Here is a 15,923-nt window from a genome sequence, read left to right as displayed (position 1 = left end):
TTAACTAAGTTTCTTATATCTAAATTCAAATAATCTGTAGCAGAAAGAGAGCTTTTTTTAACTCTTAATTGAGCTTTAAACACATCTTTCCAAAACACATTGTCAATATGATTTACAAATTCATTAAGTTTTTCTTTGAATAGGTGAAAAATGAAATCCACATTTCTAAGATTTAAAATACTATGCAACATATGTTGCCATATACCCTCATTATCAGCAAGGTACCTTTTGACCCATTTCAGTTTAATATAACCTATAAAAGATGCCAAACGGTCAATATTTAGTCTCCCTTCATCATAATTACCCACAATTGTATTTCTTTTCAACTTTTCTACCTTGTATCCCCAAATGAATTAAAAACATATTTTATTCAACTCTTCCAGGCAATGCTGAAAATAAGTGTATGAGCTTTGGGAGTGCTAGAGTTTTGATAATTGTGATTTTACCTATTGGAATTAAAACCTAGCAATTTTTAATGGCATTGATTTTAGATTGATAATTACATAAAGTCATGTCTTCCAGATTTTTTGTAAATACTATTCCGAGGAGCTTAAAATTGCTATTTCTCCATTTCATTTTCAGATCATTACACAAAGTTTCCGCTGAACCTGATTTGCTCCCCAACCAAATTGCTTGTGATTTTGAAATAGTTAAACGTAGTCCAGAAATCATTCTAAACATATCAATAACTCTCATAGATTCTCTAAGTGATTTTTCACTGCCATCTAACGTTAATAAAGAGTCGTCCGCATACTGGCCTAATTTGTTTTCTTTTCCAGCCACAGTTACGCCTTTAATATTTCAATTTTCTTTAAGAGCTTTTGCCAACAATTCTACTGTAATAATAAAGATATATGGTGTCAATGGATCTCCTTGTCTACAAGACAGAAGAATTTATACAAGTTTCCATTGTTAATTATACAACTGGTATTAGAGGTGTATAGAGGGTTTAGAAACCATTTTACAATAGATTCCCCAAAATTGAAGGACCTGAGTGCCTTTACAATAAGATCCCATTCCAATGAATCAAATGCTTTTTCAAAATCTAATAATAATAACAGTCCTGGCTAATTTTGGTCAAATCATACCAAAAAAAGAGTGTTTTCACCAATAAACTGTCCCTTTAAAAAACCCTTCTGAGAGTCACTTATGATACTTCTTAGTACTGTCTTTAAACGATTTGCCATGGCACTAAAACCAATTTTGTAATCAACATTTAATAATGATATTGGTCGCCAATTTTTTATATAGCGTCTATCTTTTTCTTCTTTGGGAATGCAAGTTATTACACCTTGGGATTGAAATTAAAAGACAAATTGTTAAAAACAATGCAAAGTACATCATGGATTGTTGAGTCCAAATCAGTGTATTGTACAGAAAATGAACTCTAGTTCTTATGTTAAATTTTTATATCAGGTTTTGAAGGAAAAGGAGTTCATAGCCCCACAACTCAAAAGAGAGAAGTGGGAAACTTATCTCAGTGAAACTATTTCAGAAAAATGTTGGGAATTTCATTATATGAACGCATCATTATGCACAAAAGAAACAAATTTAATTTATCTTCAATTCTTATGTGTTATATAGCTACAAACTTTTTCCTTCGCAAACTTAAACTTGTAGATAATGACTTGTGTTCATTTTGCAAAAGTGAAAGAGAAACAGTCACTTATATTTTTTTTATGACTGTGTGTCTGCCTTCTGGGGAGATTTTGTGAAATGGTACAATGCATTTGTCAAAGGTTATAAAATCACAAAAAGAAGTGTGTTACTTGGCAATATTGATGGAAGTTGTTTGGAAATGTTTCTTCTTTTGTTAGCACAAAAAGCACATTTATTATTCCAGATCACAGGGCTCAAAACCCAAATTCTCAGATGCAAATAATTTGTTTCAATGCTATAGAAATTTAGAAATATATTGTCAAAATGTATTTCATAGCAAATCCAAAATGCTTGGTAAATGGGCATTGTATGATAATATAATGGACAAGTAGTTTGTTGAAAATCATAATACATTTATATGAAAAATAAAATAATTACCTTTATCTTTGAATGTGTATATATGTATGTTTATATATGTATATATATTTCTGTGTGTGTATGTATATATTATACATGTATATATCATATATACAATTCACTGTTATTATTGATACAGAAGGTGCACAGAGTAATTGCAAGTGTGAATGAGCGAGTGTAGATTACAGTTTGAATGTTTGTATGTATAAATGTGTTGAAAATACAAAAATAAAACATTTTTTTAAAAAGTAGGTAGGTAGGTAGAGAGGTAGGTAGGTAAGTAATTCCCTGCCCGATAAACTCAAATTTATTCCATACAGATGTAGTTTGCATAGGAGGGGATGAAAGCGGGGGTGTCCCTCTAGAGCGAGACTTCAAGAGGGTGTTATGGCTCTAGAGTGAGTCTTCCCCCTGAGGTAAGGTTTATTCTATAGCAAGTCTGCTGGGGGGAGGCTCACTCTAGAGCGAGAATACCGGGGAGAAGGCTCACTCTAGAGCCAGATTTCCGTAGGGGGAAGGCTCACTCTAGAGCCAGACATCCGCGGGGGGAAGGCTGGCTCTGGGGGGAAATCTGGCTCTAGAGTGAGCCTTCCCCCCTGGGGGAAGGCTCACTCTAGAGCCAGACTTCCGGGGGGAAGTCTCACTATGGGGGATGTCTGGCTCTATAACACCGGTACCGGAAAACACAAGTTTCAAGCACTTCGCGTCCTACTGCTGCCCGGTGTTTCGGTACTGAGTATATTGCCACGGGAAAAGCCTTTGCTTAGGGAAAGTGTTATTTCATTTGTATTGAATAATGTTATACATTTAGATTAATAAAAATTGATCCCTTTTTAGGTGCATGGAAAACACACTTATCAAAGTATGCACCTTTCACTTTGGCCAGGCAGTTTGGAAGAAGTTACAGGAACTAGAACTGAGGACAATGTCTGACTCGAATACTAGTCATATGTAGCCCATTCCCGAGAAAGTCCATAGTGAGTGGAAGAAAGTTCAAATTCCCAATCTCACATCAGAACCACTAATAGTTAGGTGTCGTGAACACGTTTGTCAGATAAGAACTGTTATGTCTTCGAAAAGTGTCAATTCAGAGGCTTCTAAGCTTTGCCAAGAACAAAGTATGACCTTAGAAACGTCATACACGTCTAAGTCCGCTACATCGAAGAATCATACACATTCCTCTACAGTACAGTAAGACTCTCAAGGCATACTTTCTACAAAAGGCAAACAAACCTTTTGTGACACATGTCACACTCCAAATCGTCGCCCGTCCCAAATCGTCGGTGGCAGTGATTTGGGCATAACCTCACACCCCAAATTGTCGCCCCCTTGCTGAAACTATTTGGAAACACCATTTACATACAAACTGGCCCTGTTTGTTAATTCCTTCTCCTCTCCTCCTCATTTTTCTTCTTCTTCTGTGGTCCAGCTATGATCACAAAAGATTATCTGTACCTTATAAGTATTTTAATGTTCTACTTCGTCTTCTACTTGTTCTGTTGTATAATTTTCAAAAAAAGATTTATTACGATCACAGTATTTGTTATTGTTTTGGTTGGTAGTGGTTTTGTTATTATTGAAAGAATTATATTTGTTGTTGGTGGTGGTTGGAGGATACTTGTCGCTCGATATATGTTCCTTCGTGAATATACACAATAACGAAACAATACTGGCTGACACGTCGCCCAGTATAAAAAGGTGTCACTCTGTGGAGTCTATAAGGAACAGAGGCTACTCCAGATCGGTTGGTGTCCCTCGGATTATCCTTCGAGATATCAAAGATTTGTCTTATGTACAATCGTCAGATTGTCTGCTTTGGTACAGAAACCAAACTTCGTATACCCAAATCAAAGACTGTTATGTTTTATAAGAGATATTTTTGATAATTTCTTTTCATATCCCATGTGCTCAATCTCAAAATGTTCTGCAAAAAATTGCAAAACTTGTGATATACTGATCACTAGAAATTCATTTAGTAGTAATCTCACTGGACGTAGTTTCTGTACCAAAACGTTTGATAATTTGACTTGTAAATCTTCTAACATTGTCTACGCCATTGAGTGTAACCTGTGTGGCTTAATTTATGTGGGAGAAACCAAGGGGTCATTTAATAAAAGAATATTGGGGCACAGATTTCAAATAAATAATGGTGGTGACCAACTTCTTTACAAGCATTTTAATGTACCGGACCACTCCATCTTGTCCATGAAGGTAAGAATTTTGGGGGGAAATTACCATCACACAAACAATCCAACATTAAGCACCCCTTTTCGTAGACATGCACGAGAAGATCACTGGATCAGGACCCTAGGCACTGCATTTCCATATGGATGCAATGATAATGTATATGATGTGGGAAATTTGACTAGTCCACAAGGAAATAACGTGAATGTGATGGGACTCTTTCCCAATACTCAAAGACGGAAACGCAGTCATGGACATCGTTCAGATAAAAGACCAAGTATAAATGATGTCACGTTTGATTCACTTTTGTCTTACGTCAACAGACAATTAGGTCCACATCATATTCGTACAAAACTTTACTGTTTCATTGAGAATTTTACATACGTTATTTGAAGAAGCTACAGCAAGTCTATACTTGGATTTTTCAACAGCTGAATATAGACTGAACTTTATGATTATGGATATTGCCTATCACAGGCTCTTTAAACCAGCATGGGTTATGGATGATATTCCTTCCAAATCATGCCGTCAGTTCCTAAAGCTCAACTTTACAAACAAAGGAATAGATGCCGCCAACATAAGCAACATTCTTCGTCATAAATGGGTTCAGTCGTACGCGTGTATTTCAACTTATTTCAAGTTCAAGTCTACACCCTGTATTTCCTACATACATACATACATACGTATCATCTCTGGGCCCTATGGACTCTTGAGGCCGGCCAACATCCCTCGCCATCTTGACCTGTCTGCTACCACGACTTCAGCTCTCTGCCAAGTGGTCCATTTGAGATTGTTCCTTTCGCTTTCAACTGTCCTTCGCTAGGTATTCCTTGGTCTTCCAGTTCTCCTCTTCACTTTTGGCGTCCATGTTAGTGCAATCTTTATATTTCTGTTGTTGTTCCTTCGCAGAACATGGCCAATCCATCTCCATCTACGGACTTTGATGCTGATTGACAATGGTATGGTATTTGTCTGTCTATAGAGATCATCATTTGAGATCTTCTCTGGTCAGCAGGTGTTGAGTATTCTACGAAGGCATTTGCGATGGAAGGTATCTAATATTTCCTCATCTTTTTTTTTTTTTAGATGTTTGCCATAACTCTGCACAGTACAGGAGGACATATATTACAATGGTGTTGAAGAGGCGCAGTTTAGTATCAGTTTTGAATTTAGATGACTTCCTGATCTTGTTTAGTGCACTGAAGGCTGATCTTGCAAGCCCGAGTATTTCCTACAGCTATACTTCTACTATTGCATCCAAACTTTGTAATTATAAACAAACTTTACAGTGCCTAGATATAGACCATCTTATACGTAATCCACCAACGTGTTCTTGTTTTTCATCTTTCAACTATAGTCGAGCTGGACATGTCATTACTGGTGATGTTGATATACATATATAGTTGAAAATGAGGACCTCAAATCACTTATTCTAAAAGGTCCTAAATACAGAGAACCTCGGTATTTTAATTGGCAACAAAACTTCATCTCTATTATGAATTCTGTCAAAGATTATGCCACACGATGGGCTAAATATGAAAAAGATACATTGTCAGAATGGGTTAAAAGCATATGAGGAATATTAAAATTTCCGCATTAAATATATTAAAATTAAAGTACATACCATCTATCCTTCTGTGTTTAGAAAACCAGAAGTGATAAAAGAATTATATAGGTTACATGAGGAATATGTTTTGGTTCCAGCTGACAAAGCTAGTAACAACATTGTCATTATTTCTGAGTCTCATTATTACAACTGTATTTTAAACGAACTTGGCATTGATTCCACTTTTGGTAATCGTACTTATACTCCAACTGCCCTTTCAAAAGATGAAATTCTTCAAAACCATGCTTCAGATTTAGACACAGTTAATATCCCAGGTACCATAATGGATTACTAAACTTCATAAAAACCCTTACAAACAAAGATACATTGCTGGATCCAGTAAGTGCTCTACCAAGCCCCTATCTTTGCTCCTCAAGAAAATATTAACAGCTGTGAAGGAGAAACTTCAAACTTACAGTGTAACTACATATGCCAGAAGTGGTGTTAATTAAATGCAAGCTGAAGATAACGAACAGTGATCAATCTCATAACTCCTACAAGCAATACAAAATAGAGAGTAGGGCAAACACGGACCACTGGACACACCAGAGGTGGGATCAGGTGCCTAGGAGGAGTAAGCATGCCCCATCGACCGGCCACACCCGCCACGAGCCCTATATCCTGAACAGGTAAACGGAGTTATCCGCAGTAAAAATCAGTGTGCCAGGAACGGCTTAACAATCGGTATGAAACACGTCAGACAGATTTTGACCCAATGCGAGGTCGTATTGACGAACTAGATCGTTATAACGACCATAGAATTTGCGAAATGCTGACTTCAATCGAGACTGTTGAAATCCCTGTACCATCAACTTGTTTGTCAGTAGCTTACCTCGAATTAAAAACTGACTATATCCAGAACAAGCTCTTGCATATCGAATCAGTTGAAATATATAAACACCATATGCAGGTGATAATGGAATACTGCTTCACAAATATGGGAAGTTGACGATGGAGAAGCTGAAATCATCCCGTTTGTCATACAGTTGAGTTGTCAGTTTGCCGTTAATGTCTACTTTCAATAAAATATCTAAGTATGAAGCAGAAGTGGACGACTCTGTGGTGTCCATTATTTCGAGCTCACAGGGATATATCAAATCGACATATGAATGAAAGCTATCATTGTTAATAAACAAAACGTCATCGATATATCTAAAAGTCGAGTTGAAGGTCACAGCGAGAGATTTTTTCTTCTCACGTATCCAAAAACTTACTTTGTGAAATACCACTGTGATTCCACGTACAAGTACTCTGAAGTTGAAATAAAAGATATGCTAGAGTTCCTCATTGACAATATCTTCGTGGTCTTTGGTGATCAGGTCTTCCAACAGTCTGTTGGAATTCCCATGGGCACGAATTGTGCTCCTTTGTTAGTTGACCTGTTTCTATATTCATATGAAGCAGAATTTATTCAAAAACTTCTACGTGAGAAGAAAAAATATTTTGCTGTGGCCTTCAATTCGACATTTAGATATATCGACGACGTTTTGTCTATTAACAATAATAAATTTCATTCATATGTCGATTCGATTTATCCCTGTGAAATCGAAATAAAAGACACCACAGAGTCGTCCACTTCTGCTTCATACTTAGATATTTTATTGAAAGTAGACATTAAAGGCAAACTGACAACTCAACCGTATGATAAACGGGATGATTTCAGCTTCTCCATCGTCAACTTCCCATATCTATGTAGCAATATTCTATTATCACCTGCATATGGTGTTTATATCTCTCAACTGATTCGATATGCAAGAGCTTGTTCTGGATATAGTCAGTTTTTAATTCGAGGTAAGCTACTGACAAACAAGTTGATGGTACAGGGGTTTCAACAGTCTTATTTGAAGTCAGCATTTCGCAAATTCTATGGTCGTTATAACGATCTACTTCGTCAATACAACCTACCATTGGGTCAAAATCTGTCTGACGTGTTTCATACCGATTGTTAGACCGTTCTTGGCAAACTGATTTTGACTCCGTTTACCTGATCAGGATATAGGGCTAACGGCGGGTGTGACGGGTCGACAGGGAATGCTTACTCCTCCTAGGCACCTGATCCCTCCTCTGATATGCCCAGGGGTCCGTGTTTGCCCAACTCTATTTTGTATTGCTTATAGGAGTTATGAGATTGACCACTGTTCGTTATCTTCACCTTTCATTTGGCGGTCGCAAGCTAGAATTTAAAGGCGTCGAAACACCTAGTCAACTGGGAACCGAAACCACGCCCAACATAGTGTTAAAGAGAATGATGACCTCATAAATCGTTTATCAAGTACGTGTTAACAGTTTTACGTGGCTAGATGTCATTTAAAAATTGCGGAACCTGCTAACAACATCAACATCAACACCTTGATTTTTTCATGAGAAAAAAACCCCGATTGGCGGATAATTTTTGTCATTGAGTAGCATCAATACACTACCCAACAATCAGTGTATACATTGTTTTCCAGATATTTGTTAAATTAAGAGAAATATTTGATAAAATACTCCCTTTCAGGATTTCCATTAAAAAAACCGCGTTCCAACAAAACCGAACCCACCAATGTTGTGTTGAACCCTGTGCTTATGGTCTGTAATAATGTGTTATTTATTTCATGAATTATTTATGTTGGTTTAGTATTTACGAATTAGATCATGATATCAAAATCACAATCTTCTTCTACCAAAATCACATTATTTTCCGTTTGGAGAATATATTCTAATTGGATAATAATCTCAATATTTTCATAGGATAATTAATCCTAGATCAAACACGTCAGAAATGAAATCTTATACTGAAAATGGTTGGCTTATATATATTCTCTAAAGTCCTCTGGATTACCAGGTACGTTGTAACCTCATGTTATGTGTGCCAATGCGCCGGGTACGTCGTCCGTTGTCCATCGCAAACTTATGCATATTAGAACTTCTTCGAAACTCCCAAAAACAATTTCACATAAATTGTTGAGTAGCATCTTTTGTGGTTGGTAAAAACGCTTTCCTCTAGAACATCTAGCTCACACTTGGCACATAAGTCACTTATGAACCAATCTAATCAAAATTAGATATTAAATTCGCTGGTCTAGCCGCTACACTAACTTTCTGAACTATAAGTGATCTAATTTTGATTAACTTGTTTGTGACAAGATAGGGTGTCATGATCTAGAATCCAGGCCATTTTGCCAAAGTCACCAATAAAAACATTGGAAGTATTTGGCAACTTTGTAACAGCTCGAAGAAGCACTGAACTAGAAAATTGTTTAATATGATCAAATAATTCGTCCTTATCTGAAACTTTGGACAACTGTCCAATTCTAAAGCCACTAACTATCACAAAAATTGTCGGGGGTCACAACTTTGTTATGTAGAGTTAATAAAAGCTAATATTTGACGGAAAGAGTCCTTACGTCGACCAAACATTGTGTCCCTGATTCTGAACAAAAGACAAGGTCAAGGCCACTGGTTGAAAACGTCAAAGAAATATTGGAATGCATGTGATCAATATGCAAGACTTGTAATTTAAGTTTATCTTTGTGTGATACCCATGTCACTTTTCAGGCCCACAATCCTCTTACCTTTCTTGATCGGAGGGGGTGTCAAATTTTCTGTATCAAATACAGTCTTTTTTGTAATCCTCATCTTACAGGAGAAATGATATCCTATAATACTGTGCCCGCCATAGGATGAAGATTGATGTAGGTAGGAACGTAGTGCGCTCTCATGACCTATGTGCAAACATTTAGGGTCTTCTTTACAACGATGTAGAGTCTTCTTCATAATCATGAAGACTTTTCTTCAAATCATGTAGGGCCTTCTGTACAATCAAATTATATAGTGTCTTCTTCACAATCATAGAGTCTTTTTCAAAATCATGTAGGGGCCTAGCTATGTACAATCATTTAAGGACTTCTTCACAATCATGTAGAGTCCTCTGCGCAATCATTTAAGGACTTCTTCACAATCATATAAAGTCCTCCGCGCAATCATTTAAGGACTTAAATATTAATAGCTATGAAGATTTTTCACAATGATTTAGGATCCTCTACGTAATCATGTCGGGTCCTCTACGTAATCATATAAAGTCCTTTGTGTAATAATGTGCTTTGTGTAATAATGTGCATCGAGATGTTGATAGTCAAATCTTTGACTCTATATCATCAATCCCTTTTCCATATTCCAACGTCCAACCATTTTCTTATATGCCTTTTCCCAGATAGTTTCTCATATGGCTACATGCATAATTTTTATCTCAATTTCATATGGTACCTGTAAAATGCAAAACGAAATCGATACGAAACCTATCCAAAGGAAATCAATTGAAATCTAACGAAATATATTGTATTTGCGACCTCTTTCATTATAATTGTACATTATAATAGTAATAAATGGTAAAAATGGGCGATGCTCAGGTTCCCATGAAAGTGACCACATATACATGAAATTCTCCTCCCCGTTGATATGGTCTTTCGAGTTAACTGATACCTCCATTTGCTAGGATCAAACAATGTCTGAAGAGGCCGGAGTACGGGGAAATAGAAAGCAGGGACAATTGCAAATTATAAAGGTTGTACCCGTTGGAAGGGGGGGGGGGGGGTAAGTACAAAGGAAATACATGTATCCGAAGTTGATTAAATTATAGCAAGTGCAATCACTTTCAGATCCAGAAATTACAGAACTGCTTCACTGCCGCTTTTGACGCTATCCCATCTACTTCTAAGAATAGTTGAACGACTTCTCATTTCTTCACCTTCACCTTCAGAGAAAAATTTGAAACCGTGTTTGCAATCAATATTGATATACCATTCTTCTTCCTTGGCGTATTTCTCCTGATAAGAAATATACATGTAAGTTTTACTTTAAAAATACTTTGTAGTGAACTCTACTCCTGATTTTTTTTCAAATTTGTGTACAGGATGTTTCACATGTAACGATTGCCGAGGTCTTTGCCAAGGATGTAAATTATTTTATATATAGTATTGTACATAGTATGAAGGTCCACAGGTTTTTATTAATTGCTGTAAATATAATATTTTTGATTACCTTTTCATATAAATTGTGTTCTTGTGTGTGTGTCATTTTCCAAGATTGTCTTGTAAAAAAAAGTTCCACAATTCCTTTTTAAATGGTCTTAGCTGTACGTGAAGAAAGTATCTTATAATAAAACTGAAATTCATTCAGAATACTTTTAACACTGCATGATGAATTTTCATGAAATTAACAACTTCTGAATGTGTGTAGAACTGCAACCACTCCTGTAGATGAACACAACATTACGAAGGTCCGAATAGCAAGTGCTCCCTTATTGCACTGTTTCATCAAGGCATTGGTGTTTTGCTTACGTCATAGATCAGTTAGTAGATAGTATGACTAGAGATTTTTTGTCCAATGGTCATTAAACTTCATAGGAAGGTTGGTAAGGACAAGTTTATCCAAAGGCTATAGAGGTTTTTAGCATGCACACAGGATATTCATTTTCCCAAAGGTCAACATTCATAGTAAGTTTGGTCGCGGCTAGGAAATGACCCCTATTGATTTTCAAAGATCATGAAGGTTTCTAGCATACGTTGTTGTTAAGATATAGATACTTCTTCTTCTGTATAGCTTGTGAATTTTAGTATATTGAAATATCAAATAACAACGAGCGTGGCTCGATTTCCCTGTCTAATGTTTATGGCATGGCTATTTGTATGATACTATGTAGGATTGTTAATATTGCAGATGTCCAGCTGTGAAATAATTAACAGATGGTGGTTACCGTATGATGTGACATTTATGAAGTTATGCGATATGTTGATATTGGTCGATGATTATTATGGTATGATAATTACATAAATGGTATGACTTATGTCATATACTGCTTATAAGCGTAAATACGTAGATGTGTGCGTTCCTGATACTTCCTCGTTACGTCAAAACTAGCTATATATTATATAGCATTAACTTTTAATAAATATATTTAAGAATCAGCAGGTGATACTTAATAAGCACACTGGGGGTATTTCTTTTATTGTTTTTGATCACTCTTGATATATCCCAGTTGGCCTTTTTACAAAGGGAGATAATTCAGGGGATTGTGTAATGTAGCAGTATTGATTTCCACAAATACAATAGGATGATTAGATATAGCTGGTATAGTTTCCACTCTTTTTATCTTCGAGGGGTTGTTAGAAATAATCAAATCGAAAGTATTTTCTTCTTTTGCCGCTTCCTGCACTAAACCGTTCTCATCTGGTATGTCTAAGGAGTTTGTAGAGGTTACCAATGTGGGATGTACTGTTTTAGTGTGTTTGTTTTCAAATTGCAGCCAGGTAGATTGAAGTTCCCTGTAACAATTATAATAGCATTTCGGATTTGACACACATTTAAATAATTAAGGTAGGCCCACTCTCATGTTATATCATAGGTTTTAGCAAAATCCTTATTTGATCAAATTTTGGCATGATAGAAACGTAGGTTTTGGAGGAATTTTATTCACTGGGTATAATAAAACAAGAGATCCACAGGCCTTACCGGTCACCTGAGTACTAGTTAAAAAGTATCACTACTCCCAAAGGCTAAAAATCTAGAAAAAAATTCCTAATCTGATCATATCTAAGCTAAATTGTAATATTCAGCAACAGAATAAAACAAGATGTGTTCTTAAAAGTTTAATGCCCTCAAACGTGATACTGATACTGATGAATGTATTGAATGATTCTATCTTATTTAACGTCTCTCTCGAGAATTTTTCACTCATATGGAGACGTCACCATTACCAGTGAAGGGCTCCAAATTTAGGTCTTTGCTCGGCGCTTACGGCCATTGAGCAGTGAGGGTTCTTTAACGTACCACGCCTACTGTGACAAGGGACATCCGTTTTAAGGTCATCTCCGAGAACCCGTGACATTCACACCTGATGCCGAGCGTTTGGCAATGGAAATGTCACTACCTGATTTAACGACTTAGGTATGTCGCGGCCGAGATTCGAACCCCGACCTTCCGCATGCGGGTCGAACGCTCTAACCTCTAGACCACCGTGGCTGATGAAAGGCTTTACATGATATAATAGATGTTAATAGGTATGTATTACTACTTGGACCCATCCTAAAGTGATATCCCTGGGGTTGCGAAATTCACCATTTTCTGTACATTCTTTTCTGCTTTTCCAAAATATGCATTTAGTTTTCATACTGTATCTTAAAGAAGCCCTTCAAATGATAAATGTATACAATAATCACTATAATAAGTTTGGCTCCACCCTGAAACCAAACCCTTACCCCCTACCATAATGAAATTTACAATTTGGTAAAGGACTTTTTACTCCCTCTGAATATCTATTTACTTTCAATTGAGTATCAATAGAATTAAAGCAGATATTATTTACATGTTTTGCACATATACATTATATATACCAAGTTTGGCCCCGCCCTGGAGTCAGAACCTCTACCCCGGGGATCATGAAATTTACAATTTTTGCACAGGCTCTACATCACTATGCATTTAGATTTTCTTACACGTGTTTGGTTGTAGAGAAGAGGAATTTTGAAAATTGGTCAATTTTTGGAAGTTTTTGCCCCGCCCCTAATGCTCTAGGGAAGCAGGAATCCTGCAATTTACAGCTTATGTCCCCATTGTCCCAAAGATACTTCATGCCAAATTTGAAAAGAATTGGAATAGCAGTTATCAAGAAGTTAAAACATTTCTATTTTTCACGCATAAATAATTAACCAATTTGGTCTGTCCTTGTTACCAAAACCCCTACCCCTGGGATCATGAAACTTACAATTTTGGTAAAGGACTACTTTTTCTTTCTAAATATGTATTTTGTATCAACATAGTATCAATAGCACTAAAGAAGATGTTATTTAAACGTTTTAGACATAAACAATATATACCCCCATCCTTAGGTCAGAACCCCTATTCCGGGGATCATGAAATTTACAATTTTGGTAGAGGCCTTCCAGCTCCACATCACTTTGCATTTAGTATTTCTTACACGTATCGCAGTTGTAAAAAAGAAAATTTGTGAAAATTCGTCAATTTTCAGTTTTTGCCCCGCTCCTAAGGCCCCATGACTGCAAGAGTTCTGAAATTTACAACGTTTGTCCCCCTTGTCCCAAAGATGCTTCGTACCAAATTTGAAAATTAGAATAATATTTTCAAGAAGTTAAAAATGTTCAATTGTTAACGCACGACGAACGACGACGGATGCAATAAGTCACCTGAGTTTACTCTTAAAAAGTGTAAATTATTCGATGATATATATATATATATATATATATATATATATATATATATATATATATATTAAATAATCAAATATTTATATTAAAACAATTTTGTCTTGGGCAAAAACTCCTATGCTGGTATTTTTTTTTTTATGTCTTCCCTGATATCCACAATTAATTCATATATCCAAATGTATCTATAAAATGCTGAAATTAATTTTTATTTTTGATTTTATCCATATTTGTTTTTGGTGGTATTCTTATTATGCTGTTGTCCAATTGTGCCAATTTCTTATATCACAACCAAAATAACATTAATTTCCGTTTACGGAAAATATCCTAATGCAAGGTGAAGATAACGAACAGTGATCAATCTCATAACTCCTATAAGCAATACAAAAGATATAGTTGGGCAAACACGGACCCCTGGACATACCAGAGGTGGGATCAGGTGCCTAGGAGGAGTAATCACCCCCTGTTGACCAGTCACACCCGCCGTGAGCCCTATTTCCTGATCAGGTAAATGGAGTTATCCGCAGTCAAAATCAGTGTGCCAAGAACGGCTTAACAATCGGTATGAAACACGTCAGACAGCATGGTACAATTAATTGTGGTGACCAGTGACTGGCGGTACAATTAATTGTGGTGACCAGTGACTGATGGGACGATTAATTGTGGTGACCAGTGACTGATGGTACGATTAATTGTGGTGACCAGTGACTGATGGTACAATTAATTGTGGTGACCAGTGACTGATGGTACAATTAATTGTGGTGACTAATGGTGCGATTAATTGTGGTGACCAGTGACTGATGGGACGATTAATTGTAATGACCAGTGACTGATGGTACGATTAATTGTGGTGACCAGTGGCTGATGGTACGATTAATTGTGGTGACCAGTGACTGGCGGTACGATTAATCGTAGTGACCAATGATTGATGGTACAATTAATTGTAGTGACCAGTGACTGATGGTAGGATTAATTGTGGTGACCAGTGACTGATGGTAGGATTAATTGTGGTGAACAGTGACTGGCGGTACAATTAATTGTGGTGATCAGTGACTGATGGTAGGATTAATTGTGGTGACCAGTGACTGATGGTAGGATTAATTGTGGTGACCAGTGACTGATGGTACGATTAATTGTGGTGACCAGTGACTGATGGTACGATTAATTGTGGTGACCAGTGACTGATGGTAGGATTAATTGTGGTGACCAGTGACTGATGGTAGGATTAATTGTGGTGACCAGTGACTGATGGTACGATTAATTGTGGTGACCAGTGACTAATGGTACGATTAATTGTGGTGACCAGTGACTGATGGTACAATTAGTCGTGTTCACCTGCTGACCTACAAATTATCGTATGATTAGTGGTGATGACCAGCTATTAATTGGGGCTCCTGATCGGATGATTCGTTGTGATGACTGATCGGATGATTCGTTGTGATGACTGATCGGATGATTCGTTGTGATGACTGATCGGATGACTCGTTGTGGTGACCGATCGGATGATTTATTGTGATGACTTGAGGATTGTACTGGTAGACGTATGAGGTGATTTTACGATTAGCAACTTGTGAACTTTTGAGCGAATTTTTCAACCCCAACGAGTGCCAATATTTCAACAACTCCGTTATTATATAGCTAAACTTTATTCTAGTTCTTTTATTTTGATGAGAAACTGAAGCATTATTGACATTAAAAGGAATGCGTGCAATATTACAGTTACGCACGTTTTCAACATCGATAAATGCTAGAGAATATTTCAAATTCTGAATAATAATCAGGGTCGAAATATTTTAACGTGAACTCGTACTCGGAACGTATTGATGCGGATTCTCGTAGCCCAGGTATAACACGCTCAATTTTTATAACATTTTTTATTAAAGAATTATTAGCTATATAATAAATGTGTGTGATGCACA

Source organism: Ostrea edulis, chromosome 2, assembly GCF_947568905.1.
Source record: "Ostrea edulis chromosome 2, xbOstEdul1.1, whole genome shotgun sequence".
Lineage (NCBI taxonomy): Eukaryota > Metazoa > Mollusca > Bivalvia > Ostreida > Ostreidae > Ostrea > Ostrea edulis.
The sequence above is the reverse complement of the archived record's forward strand: the minus strand, read 5'-3'. Positions refer to the sequence as shown.